The sequence below is a fragment of the Anser cygnoides genome, chromosome 17 (genome assembly GCF_040182565.1).
Source record: "Anser cygnoides isolate HZ-2024a breed goose chromosome 17, Taihu_goose_T2T_genome, whole genome shotgun sequence".
In the NCBI taxonomy this organism is placed as follows: domain Eukaryota; kingdom Metazoa; phylum Chordata; class Aves; order Anseriformes; family Anatidae; genus Anser; species Anser cygnoides.
Genome location: NC_089889.1, coordinates 13,959,905 through 13,973,443, shown reverse-complemented (window position 1 = coordinate 13,973,443; position 13,539 = coordinate 13,959,905). Strand labels below are relative to the sequence as shown.

The 13,539-nt window shown below is 43.7% G+C and overlaps 1 protein-coding gene across 13 annotated transcripts in view; it reads right to left on the bottom strand.

Annotated features, from left to right (window-relative positions):
- The window catches only part of MTMR3 (myotubularin related protein 3), an 81,085-nt gene that overhangs the window by 57,444 nt on the left and 10,102 nt on the right, over positions 1-13,539 (bottom strand). For 2 of the 13 annotated variants that reach the window (XM_066979164.1, XM_066979165.1), the window contains one exon: positions 4,800-4,928. The exons of the other annotated variants lie outside the window; for them this stretch is intronic. The gene's annotated coding sequence lies outside the window, so the exon portion shown is untranslated. The remainder of the gene's footprint in view (positions 1-4,799; positions 4,929-13,539) is intronic. 13 annotated transcript variants of the gene reach the window in all.

Sequence of the window (13,539 nt, the reverse complement as noted above, 5' to 3'; positions counted from 1 at the left end):
TGGTAACAGCCCAGCCTTGTGCAGAGGGAGAGCAGGCTTGCACTAGCACTGCCCTTCAGCTGCGCACAGAAGCGCAGAACCGAGGCTCCCTACGTGCATTAAGAGGGACACAGAGCTCAGATGCCTTCCCTAATTAAGGAGGCTTCCTATATTTAGATCATAAGGGACAAACAAACTGGTTTGGCTAATCTAGCAGCACACTGCCTCGGAGAAACCTGCTGCTCCATGTCCTTTCTTTGGTCAGCTGATTCAATTCAGTAAAGCCACGAGAGAAAAAAATAGCAAACAACTTTCCTCGTATCATTAAACAGCTTCAATATCTTCCAAATATTAAGACAGCTCGTTCCACCCCTTTCCATTCACGGAAAGCCACAGTGACTGTCAGAAGCAGGAAGCGTATCTGGCAAAGTGCTGCTTCGTGTGTGCAAGTAGCACTCAGCTAAGGCCTGGGGACGGGACTGAAGTAAAAGGCAAGCAGAGGGGGGTCAGCGTTCAACAGGTCCTACAAATAAATGCAGAAAAAGGACAGACTGCTGCATACCAAACGTGAGGAGCTGTGAACAGTCGAGGCTGTATCTCACTTGAGAGACTAACCTAACAGCAAGGATTTAACCAGCATTTGTACTTCTGACGGGGGAGGCATGGGGCAAAATAACCCGTCTCGCATCTCTTAAGACAGCCTAGAGAACTGAAGCAAGTCTTAACGTGCTTCAATTCCTGTAACCAGTTCTGAAGGTTAGTTACATGCACTGGGTGTCTGCTATTACGTACAGAGGTCTTCAGGCAGGGTCATTTTGTCAAATCAAACCTCCGTCCTCTGAAGGCACAAGGGCGGTGTTTTAGAACAGATTGCCTTTCTTCTTCCAGTCCCAGTAACCTTCTAGCTACTGAACGGAGGCAGCACGCTCTGCGACCATCCTACTCAAATCCTCAACATGTCAAAACAAAGAAATGCAGCTTCTAAAGTCATGTGCACAGACCAGCCAGGGAGGCTGGCTTCAGTCATGACAACACCCTAAAAATCTCTTCTTATCACAGCTTCCATAGTATGGCAAGTCCACAAGCTTATTAGTTCACACCGAATTTGCAGGAATGTTCAGAGCCAAGAAAAAATTTACTTGGATTAACAAAATGTTTACTCTAAAAAAAACTAAACAGAATGAAACCAAAGTTAAATATATTTAGGCACTCCAGAGAGGCAGCGAAGGATTTAAGGTACATATGTACAAAATCCTATGCTTCAGTTAAGAGTTGAAATTAAGTTCTGCCACAGAACACAACTCTGCTACCGGGCAAGCTTTGACACATCCCCAGTCAATATTTACCCGTCAGGCTCTGACTCCCTCCCTGCTCCATGTTTCAAGTTAAAAACCAATTAACCTAGATGTTCAAGCTTCCTTAGGAGGGCAGGAGCAGGGATCTGCGTTATTTGGAAAAGGACTCAATCCCATATGGTAACTACAGCCCCTTCCAAATCGGCATTTCAATGGCTACGTCAACCAACAGGAAAGAGTTTCTCTACAGAAACTAAAGATTTAAGTCAGGTTTTCCTACCTGCTCGCTTACATCAACGTTATGTTCTGTAGAGTTGATTTGTTTTTGTTTTTTAAGCTAGAAACAGATATGGCCCCAGTATGATATTTTACACTAAGGGCCCTTTAAAAAAAAGGCACAGCAAATTAGTAACACAGGATAATATGTGCTTGTACGCAAGTATTCCTCCAACTCATCACTAGAAGCACACGGTCTACAGCAACCTTTGTTTCTAGTGTTGAGTTGCTGTAGGAATGTATTTGTCTGCATATACAGTCATTTACACCCCGGGGAACTCTGATGGGAATATCCAGAACGCTTCTCCCCAAAACTTGACTTAGTATGGATTCATCCAAGCCAAACAAACCCTGGCTTCTCACTTGTTTTCCCTGGAGAAACTCATTCTTATTGGCAGATACACTGAACTCTGAGAAGGCTGAGCAGGAAGAACACTAACAATAACAACACATTTTTAAGTGTTTTATCCTTAAAAGAACATTCACTCCTTCCTAATGTGACTCAAAGCAAACCTAGTTAACTAAGAAAGGCTCGCTTGTAATTAAGAGAGAAGCCATCAATTTAAGGAAACAAAAAGCTTGGGCTCTTCAGCATGTTACCTGAGTAGAACACATCCACACATCTTCCCCACAGGCATTACAGAAGTTCAACAGGTAATTCTGTTACTGATGCATCGGGGAGGAATTTCCATTTTAAATATGGTTCAATCCCCGACTCACTTCTGTGAACTGACTGTCCCCCTGTACTCAGTTCTGGTGAGGCTGCGCCTTGAGTACTGTGTTCAGTTTTGGACCCCTCACTACAAGAAGGGCATCAAGGTGCTGGAGCAGGTCCAGAGAGGGGCTGCGAAGCTGGTGAGGTGTCTGGAGGACAAGTCTTAGGGGGAGTGGCTGAGGGAGCTGGGATTGATTAACTTGAAAGCTCAGGGGAGACCTTACTATGTTTTACAATGACCTTAAGGGAGGCTGTAGCGAGGTGGGGATCAGGCTCTTCTCCCAAGCACCAAGTGATAAGATGAGGGGAAACGGCCTCAAACTGCGCCGGGGAGGTTTAGGTGGGATATTAGGAGAAAATTCTTTACTGAAAGGGTTGTGTGGCATTGGAATAGGCTGCCCAGGGAAGTGGTTTGGTTGCCATCTCTAGAGGTCTTCAAGAAACGTGTAGATGTAGAACTTCGTAGCACGGTTTAGTGGTGCTCATCAGTATTAGGCTAAAGGCCGGGCTAGATGATCTCCGAGGGCTTTTCCAACCTGAATGATTCCATAAAGCCTTCCTTCTGAAAGGCTCCGATTCAACACCAGAGGTCTGTGCTGCTGACAGTCACAGGAACAAGATTTAACATTCAATTACAAAAAAGCAGAAGTTAATTCTGCCTCTTCAAGCCCAGTGGTGGAGCATGAAGAACCAGGATAGATGCACAGAAGTAGTTTTATGGGTTAAGTGGGACATGCGGACATTGCTGAGTCCAAGCCATTATTTGACACAGTCCCAATTAGATCAAGTGGATCACAGACTCGTCCAGCCAAGGTTTGCGCATCTCCAAGAACTCCTCCAGAAAACCTGTTCCATATTAAAGCTGGATTCTTTAGAAAATTTTAAGTGAGGAAAAATACTCTAAGATAAATGAAGCCTTCACACCGAGCAGATAGGAAAGACGAGGATAGGAACAATGTTCAGAATACTCAAGCCTACTTCACTTTTATTTCAAACGTTTCAAGATGTTATACATTTGGTATAATACACAAATCTAGATGTGAAATCAACTTCTAGAAGCAAACGCTCAGAGTTGTGATGAAAAGCATCTGACATTTAGATAAATAACAGCTCACCGTAAGATCCAGCTCAGCATCCAGGCCTTATTTTTCAAAGAGCTTGCATACAATTTTGTACATCTAGATTCAAATGCCATATATATATATATATATATATAACTAAACTGCCTTACCTGGGTGAAAGATTACATCCTTATGTAGCAAAGCTTACTTGACAAGTTTAAGCTGATCTGTGAAGCAAATTATAAGAAAATCCCATGGTATGTTTTAATAGCAGTACCATATCTGTGTCATGAGCTGGGAAATAAAATCTCTCTGCATCACTTTCAGGCCCAGCTGACAGAACTGTCCTGAGAGTAGTCTTTGGCTGGTAGAGGTTTCCAGAATAAGCAGTGAAATCCGTGAAGCAGCACTTAGAGCTGCTGCAAATTATGTTCAGTCTGAACAATTTAAAATTTGACATGAAGATAATCATTTTTTTTCCAGTTACCATTAACATGAGTGCTAAAACCAGATCTCCCAAAATAAAACAAACAGGCCAGTATTTCTTCTTCTCACTATTTCACATACAACAGCTTGAGAAGTCCAAGCACTGGCGTGTAGATGCTGCTGCAAGGAAAGAGATCCTTGACAGGACAGGCATGCTTTGGTGATGGATTCTTGGACTAGGAATTAAGGTTGTTACAGGCAGTTGCACAATAAAGTAAATAAGGGACACAAGGCTGACAGAAGAGATCCACACACTAATTCTCCCACTCTGAGGTGACTCTCACGCTATATTTAGTGTTGATACAGTGCCACCTTCAATATTGTGTGCAGTTCTGGGCTCCACAATACAAGTAGGATGTTAAGGTCCTTGAAAACAACCAGAGGAGGGCAATGAAGCTGGTAAAAGGGCTGGAAGGCTTGTCCTATGAGAAAGGCTGAGGACACTTGCGCTGTCTGGGCTGGAGAAGAGAAGGCTCAGAGGCAGCCTCATTGCTCTCTACAACTTCCTGAGGAAGAGGAGCTCTGCATTCTCTGAACACAGACTTTTATTTTATTATATGCATTTTACTAACCCTTGTAGTCAGCATGGTATTCTGAATAAAGTCACTTTTCCACACTGCTCAATTTACAGCACATCTCCTGGCAAAGCTCCATGGCGCTCACCATGCTTTAGGTATTTTCACGCTGTCCCATACAGTTAGGTAGCACTACTGCACTTAAAAGGCTGAAAACTAAGCATGGTAAGAATTCAAGGTATCAGAAAGGTTTTGTTTCGGTACCCAAAACAGATGTCTGAAGTCTAGTTTTTCCAAGGTTTCCATGTTCTATACTACTCTGCTCTGTACTCAGGGAATCCAGCTCCACTAGCTGGGGGAGTTGGAGTTGCAGGGATGAGCACTCAGGCCTGGAGATGTATACCCAGCACCAAAAGCTTAACTACACATGCTGTAAAATAGCATAACTACTGTAAGAGTTCCAGTAACTTACCGCCCAGCGCCACGATCCAAAGCAGGGCAGGGACACATCTAAATCTCCAGGATGGCAGCCACCTGACTCACCAGACCACCACCTAGCTGCTCTTCCCAGATGAAGCTGCTACTCCCTCATCCACTGCTTCTACAAAAACCAGACAAGTTAAGATGTTACTGGGCTGCCGGGCAGTTCTGGATATTTTCGGATGTACAAGACCTTCGCAGTCTCTCCTCAGAGATCTGTTATTACCTGTGTGGATAAACTACTGATGCTGGTGCACGCTGACACTTGAGGGACCGGATAGGCATTTGAATATTCCAGTCAGCATTCCTCCCACCAACAGCTTAATCTGATTATATTAGTTTATTGGCTCAATTGTACAGTAATTGTATAAACTTCTTTCGGAGAGACGGACTTCTTGGCAAGCCTTAAGAATTAAACAGTGCTCACATTTGGTATAGGAGCTTGAACAACAGCCACAGCCATTCATTAGGAAGCTCAGGTCATCCAGGACTTGCGTTAGAGCTGAAATGACTCAGGTGGCCAATCCTCACAGCCCCCTCTAAAACACTCAGCCCTAAAGCTAGGGGTAGGGTTGTGTAGTATAAAACTAGACAACTTCTGAACATAATGTTAATGAAAACCCTCAGGGCAGGTAATCTTTCTTTCCTTTAAGGTTTCCTTGCAGAGTAGGATATGGCGGTTTAAGCTGACAAAACTGCATGCACATGGGAAGACACGGCACTGACACGTAAAGGGTACTCAAATCTTATACGCGCTCGATATACGTTAGTGTTAACACTCAAAACCCAACATGCTTTACCAGACTCTTGTACCAGGCTTATACAGGTCAGGAGAAACTGACCTTCACCACAATGCTTTTCTCTGCACATGCTTCCTTTGCTGCAGGTCCCCCGCTTTATTTGCTGGGCTCCCCTACCTGCCCTGAAGCACCTGGATTGAACTAGGTTGAACATCACCCTTCTCTACCGTCACTCATACTAGGAAAATTAAGGAAGTACTTCACCTGGCTTTGTGCATTAGCTACTTCTCAAACAACTTCAGATGCAGGCTATTTTCTTTAAGCCAAATCGATTCAATTAGTTTTAAAGTCAGTGAGTGTAATCCACCACATGCCACTTGCCTCAGCGAGGCACCGCTGTCATGTTTAAACTTCGTCTGCCACAGCTTTAACCTCATCTTATCAAAAGGATGTCAGAAGTCTTGTGCAAGTTCACCTCTAACATACTTGTTATCCTCTTAGGAGCCACTGAATGAAATGTGAGTTAATGAATAACGCAGTAGGAATTATTTCATTATCCTCATGGTGAAAGAGAGCCATCTAATTCTTGGATATGATGTCAGACTTGAGAACCAGCCAGTGAGAGACTTACTCATGCTTCCACTGCTCAATCAACTGCTACGCCAGCGGTATTCACAGTGAAAGGGGCTTGCAGACTGCACTGACAGTTCAAGCAAGACTGCCAGGGCATGAAGCAGAGCTACTCTGATGGCAGCCTTAGGAAGAATTAAAGCAGCCAGACAGGGAGGAACTGAAGCCTGCCATTTTGCTTCCACAGAAGGCAGGAGGATGAGAGGATGTTTTTAGCAGCACGTCAGCATAAGTTTAATGTGTAGATCTTGCACAGGTACGGAATCAGTGCAGTAATAGCTTGTCATTTCTTCACATTTTCTTCCCTTACCTCCAGTTTTCGAGAGTTTAAACTCCCTGCCCCAACCTACCACCTGTCTCTTGTACTGAAGTCAGCCTGTCACTGCCAGAAACTCAAGACACTTAAGGGAGGTTTGACGCAAGGTATGGCTCCTTCAGCCATTGACAGTCGTGTCTCCCAGCACTCAAGGCTGGTTCCTTTCTACTTTCAGGTCAACTAATGCTGTCAGTGCTAGTCAAAAGACCGTCTAGTTCTTCCAGGTAGGCCAGGCAGGTTAAGACAGCATTTAGAGATATTTTTACCGATTTCCCAATCATGAAAATCCACCCTCACTGAGATCAGGTAGCTATGCTAGGACAGTGTCTTTCAGACAGTCTGACTCTTGGGACAGGAGTTCCCTCCTGTCCAGAACACCCCTGCGTTTCCTTTGAATTAAGAGAGCAGTCAGGAGCAAGCCTAGAGACAGCAGCAGGCATCTGAACAGTTCAGACCAACCCGTTAGAGAAGCCTGGAAGTATTATGTGCCAGGTACTTCCCTCTAACCACTTGACTGTTGAGGAATAAACTAGCACAGAAGTATGCTTTGGAAAACCTAAATAAGAGGAAAAGCCAGAGAGCCTGGGAAACCAGAACTGGAAGATAGACTTCTCATGCAGATGGCAACACCAGATGTGTCCCCCTGACAAGTCACCCCAAATGAAATAGCCCAAAGCAAGCTTTGCACACAGTTTTCCTACAGACTGCAGAAATGAAGATGCATTCTCTGTTGAAGGACTACGATTTTCCCACGACCTGTAGCTTGCAGCCACTTTTGAACAGCCCCACACTGCTGAGCTCACATAATGCTTCAAAAGCAATGGATACTTGGTACCATACTTCAAGTCATAGTGAAGGAAACCCTATCTTCAAATCCAGCATGTGCTGCTCTGTCATTGTCACGTGTGCATACGTAAGATGGATTCATAATCAGGAATCAAGTTCTTGCGTCACAATTACTCCACCAAGAATGCAATGCTGAAGTATATTTAGAATGGTTCTGTTAACGTGATAGCTAGCTTCCATAACGCTGTTAAAGGTATCCAAGGCTATAAACCCACTATTGTTCTATGAGCAATTATTGCAGAATAAGTGGAATGCTTAAAATACCGTATTTAAGAAATAATGCTAATTCCACAGCAGCATCCGTAAAACAGAAAAATTCAGTAGGGTACGTTATCAAAAGCCGGCTTTGGGGCAAGTTTTATTACAGTAGAAATCTCTGAACTGGTAGGGAACAGCTTCAACACCCAGCTCTGCCAGCAGCCAGCATCTGAGTGTGAAGAGCACCCGTGTGCGAGCCCTGTCTGAGCCCCGTGGCAATCACCTCCAGGCAGGCACCTGCTGTCAAGCAGCGGCAGTGCTGAGCAGCCTACCCAGCAGTGTCCACACAGCCATCAGCCAGCCAGCCGAGCACAGAGCTGTGCTTCAGCCTACAGAGCTGGAACCGAGCGCCTAAAGGTAAGCAGAGGAATACAGAGCAAGTTCAAAAACGGGTCTGAGCATGCAGTTTTAGAGGGTAATGAGACAGAACTGGTGCCCTAACTTGGGAGGCTGGAAGCCTCAACAATTCTGACTTGTACAGTGATACTGCTTGGTTTAATCACGTGCTTACATCCTCCAGTGAGTCAGAGCTGTTCTTACATAGAACATAAAGTGAGTCGTCAAAGCTCAGAGCTCTTCAGTTGGATCTCGCCAGGCTGTGCCTATGCTATTTCTACAGCAATGTTTGTTAACCAAGTTTTTTGTGCCAAGAAAACTGCCAAAGCCACCTGCAGTCAGAAGATCCAGCTTTACTAGAAGCATCTTTAGCGCTCTGTTCATATTAGCTGTATACAGAAACTGCCTTGGAGACCATAAATAAGATTCTTCTCACCTCCAGCTAGATGCTTGTGTCCCACCTAGCCTCCTTTTTAGAAGGCCCGCATTCTACCACTCAGTGAGCGGTTCTTACCTACTCTGGGCACCCTGCTTGACTCAGTCTGATTCAGAGGGAAGACAGCAATATTCCAGTGTTCTTAACGCTGCAGTTTCCAGCTTAAGTACATCTAGACAGAATTGCTAGAAGGAAGCAGACAATGTCATCCAGACTCCAGCTGAGGAAGCATCAGTAAGTAAAGAATTTAAGCGGACACCACGTCCTTTGGTGTTCAAATGCTCAAAGAACAAGCAGCTCACCAGACGTTCCCTGTATTAACATAACAAATAGCTGTTACCCTCAGTAGTTGTGAGGCCACTGAAACCCTCCCTACACAGGTCAAGCTTTGCCGAAGTGAGAGTCAGTTATAAGGCAGCTCTTCTATCACCACCTCCATTTTCTCCAACCTTAAAGATTAAATCAAATACTTCACTACTGGAATTTTCATTATCAGGAAGTTGCAATAATGCTTATTTGGTTGGTTTGTTCTCCCAATATGATAGCTCAGTTTAATGCTTTGAGTTAACAATTATTATTGCTTAACTAAGGCAAAAGCAAACAGAGGCCTGAAAAGCATAAAGCAAGCAGCAGAAAACCAAGCTCAGCTGCTCACAGATAGACTGAACACATTATGATCACCTGCAAGGGTCATGGAAATTCTGACACAGCTCTAATATGCATCAAAAGTTTCAAGCCCTGATGTTTAGAGCTCCAGGAAGTTGTCAAAAAGCTTAAATAGCAAGGTAAAGACTCAGACCGCTTACTGTATCTAGCCGGTTGGGGTTAGCAACGAGCAAGAAAGGTGTACGATAACACAAAAAGCAAGAACTAAAACCTGCGTGCAATATTTCCAAGATATTTTGTCAGACTTTCATTCTCTCCTAAGTATAAGCAAGCATGCGTGATTCTCCAGAGAGGTCACCAAAAGTGAAGGGGGGCTGTTTGTTCATTAAAGCTCAGCTGAAGAGCCGCACGACCTGCTGAGCAGCCCTACTACGTGGTGCCCACCAGGAGGTATCTTCAGTCACGCTACTCCTCTCTCGCCCAACTAAGGAAGAGGACGCAGGAGGGATTTGATGGAAGACAGCAGGAAGGCTCAGCCCGGCACGGCTTCGTTTCTCAGATGGGTTACTCGAGTTGCAAGAGAAGTTTCACTGACTTCCACTGACAAGATTGAACCTGAAGCTGTTCAAACAGAACTGAAATTGTCAGTATGAGATGTTCAACCTATAGATGAAAGCCTTTGTATGGAAGCGACCTGATTTTAGTTTTCTTCTACTAAACAATGAGCTTCACTCAGCAAGTATAACAACATGCTAAGGAAATAACTGAATAGATGACTAGAAAGAGGGATTCAAGTGTCAGTCTTCATGAGACCAGACAGGACAAAGTGCTTTTTGTTTCTACCTTTGAGATCCTGACAAATCAAAAATAGATTAAGTGTGCTAGCAGACTAGCTTCTCCCTCAAACTGATACACGATCCCACAGAGGAGGATCTGCCAATGCTCTGCAGTAACTTACACCAGAGCAAACACAGCAATGCATACGTTCAATTTCCCTTGCCAGAAGTTTGAAGGGAATCATGCCTTCAGCATTACAGCAAGCTCACAGGTAACCACGTCGCTTACAGGTAAGGTATAATAAAGCTTCAGAAGAAATAAGGTCCTAACTGCACAGATATTAAACACGAACAACAAAATCCCTAGTCTTGTCAGAGCCACGAGTATCTGCACAAGTACTGTTACCAAGGAAGGCTTTGTTACCCCTAGGAACAAGCTCCAAAATAGACATTTGTTGTTTGTACATTTTTCATTTAAGCTTGCTAAGTTCACCAGCATTATTATTTGCAGCTCACTGACCAAAACCAAGTTACTGAGTAACTTCCCAGCATGAAGTTTCAGTGCACTAGCTCTAGCGACTGAATTGTGCACATTGCCATCTTAACATCTACAAATCCAGTAACTCACTACTCCCCAACCCACAAGGAGTCAGCACATCTTATCTGTGGAAAACATGAACGTTATCGACTAAGATATCAAACGGTACCACAAATACCAAAAACCAGCAATTCAACTGTTTCAGTTAACAATTAATAAAACAGGTCTCCGAAAAGGAATGCATCTGCTTCCACTTCCTGCATAAATCTCCAGCGGAGCCCAAGTGGTGCCACAGGTATGTAACCTCAGCGCCAGGCAGCAGAAGCAAACCCTCAGAGCTGCCTGTGCTGCAGGTGACGCTTTTCAGCGCAGTTTGCCCGAGATACGGAACTGTTGCAGGAGTTGTATTTCTGAGGGGTAGCTTGAAATCAGTAGCAAGGCCTTCCCTTTCAATAGCCAGGCCTTCCTGCCCCAGAAGTTCAGGCCAGCATTCCAGCACCCTCAGGCACCCAGTACTCTTAGCTCCCAGTCGCATGATCTGCACAGCAGCCCTTGCGCTTGGTACCTAGCCTCGACGACACCAAGCTAGCAGCACTCTACCCAGGGAAGACTGCTGTGAGCCAGCAATTTCACTTCAGGAGAGAGGCCATTCTTGCTACAGAGGCAGGATAAAGCACTGCAGAAGCACTTGGTAAATGCTTTTCTTGCAGCGTTCTTTGTCTAGAAGCATTGCATCAAAAAACCCCCCTCGGAGTACGTAAGGCCAGTCATGCTGAACACAGCATGTTAAACTGAAGATGCATGGGACTGAAACAACTGGGAAAAAAAAAAGGTTAAGATGCAGGTTTCTACCCCAAATCTCCCTGCAAGCAGGCTGTGTCACTTATGACAGAACACTGGAAGGAAGAAAAGCCGCGTGTGAGCTGTGATGAACGTACGAACTTACCTTGACCGAGCAGGTGGTGGGAATATCGGCGGCGTTTCAGTGAAAGCTTTACGAACTACCACAGAAGACTAAGAAAGGACCTAACGCAAGTGTGCTGGTTTGCACAAAAAACTTCTGCTTCTCCCTTCCAAAATTCAGTAAGGTTTGTAAGTAGGACAAACCTATCTAGGCAAACTACACTTAATTCTTACTTCAGAATTGGAGCCTTTGGACCCTTCCAGTCAACCTACTTCAAACACTTCATTTTTAAGATCCTCTTTCCCAGTACATGCTAGAGTATCTCACCGAAACAGAACTGGCAGAGTGGGTACTAGTAAGGACTTTTCCCCTTTCTTCCCAAACAGAAAACCTGTAAAATGACATCAAATGCTGTAAAACACATCACTTGAAAGATCATGCTGAAGTCAGATGCTCCTCATCCAAGAAGCACTTGGAAGAATCTCTTGAATTTCTCAGACAAAAGTCACCTGCAGATCAGCTCCTAAATACTAATTCAGAAGTTCAACACTATAATAAAACTGAAGAATGGAGACGGCTTAGCAGAATAGGCAGAGTTTTGTTTGCTACAGCTCAAGTTCATTTCTTTGTTTAAAAAAAAGCTTACCTAGTAAGTTTGGAGTGACACACACCTTGGTATTTAAATGACTGAAATCTAGAGATGTGGGACATCGCTGAATACATAGGAGGTGGCTCTTTAAACAAATGCAGGTTTTAACAGGATAAATTCCTATTCTATACTTGCAGAGTTTAAAGGTTACAAAAAGCTTTATGTTGAAGGAACAGATCAGCACCAGGCAACAAGCTTTTTATAACATGGCAAAGATGCTCTGAATTCCATTTAGAGGCTGAGCTGTCACTCACAGCACGATTATGGATTCTCAGCTTCACAGAAAAGATTCACAACTTTCTCTTCCACATTCTCATGCCATAAAAATATCCGTGTGTTGTTTAAACTCTAAGAATTCTGGTTAAGATGTTATTAAAATCAAAGTATCTAAGTCATCAGCATTGATTTTTGAGGGGTTACAGGTAAAGCGGCTGCTCAGAAGCCAGCTAGTAAGCAGGAGGTTCCTCAGACAAGTTTTAATCCATCATATCTGTTTCAACATGCAGAATCTGTCAAGTCTTTCAGCAATACTTAGCATAAAGTCACCTAGGGGAGAACAGAATCGCAGAACTTGACTCCCTTCCATTGAAATACAATTCTGATTGTTTTCTTTTGCAAACATGATGCACTAAGTTGTTTTACCACCCTTCAGCTCAGCAAGCCATCCTTAAATTGAGCCTAGGGAATTCTTCACCTTTTGCATTTTAATAAGCCACAAATAACCAAGCAGATCTTAAGAAAACCAAGCATTCACAGGGACCCTACTCTTCCTCCTGAGTTTTCCAGAATCAGCTAGGAGGCTTGAAGTTCTAGGAAACAGGAGCTAGAACGCCAGTTCAAAGTTTCCTGTTCATTGATTCATGAAAGTTCAAAAGCCAACCTTTTACAAGCAGTGGAGCGCGCACCTGGCTCCACGTGCCTCTGCACCACAAGCACACACGCTTTACAGCCTCATCTTCAGACCACTTTAAAAAAATCCCACAACTCTCCAGCACCAAAACCACTGGGACTGACAATCTACCTGAACAGACTTGAGCATTCTCTCCACCTGCAGAAGCGTACTGGTCTCCACACCCAGCTTGGAAATTCACACTAGCCGAGACAGTTAAGAATTCGTAGAGCAAGATTCACTGTAAGAATTGTAGAGCTTAAAACACAAATTTTTGAAAGGTTTTTTGGCATTATGCCTTTTTTTAAACTGTAACTTAACTAGATTCTCCTCAGCCCATGTGCTTACTTCCAACACAACAATTCTTGCACAAAACCTTAAATCCCTTCTTGCTCTTTTCATGGGAAGAGTTACATTTGAGACTGACTTCTTTTGACAAGGCGTGTTGTAACTTATCACTCCTTGCCTACGATAAGTCACTTAGCTCAAAAAATATTACTGAATCTGCAGGGTTTTTTGAAGTTCTTTTTTTTAAAAAAAAACTAGCACATTACTTGTTCTACTGGGTTTAACATGGTAGCATGTGTTTCTGATTAGACTAAAAACTGAATTTTAGTTCCTAGGGAATTACTGCTGAATTTTAGAACTAGGAAAAGTTCTGAATTTTAGGATCTAGGAAATTTAGGAACTAGGAAAAGCAAGAACAGCTATAGGTATTTAGAAATTAAGCCATATTATAATTTTGGGGCCCCTGAAGTAAGTTCAAGCAGTTTAGGCTTAGCCCTACTAGGTCTCTAATTTGAATGCC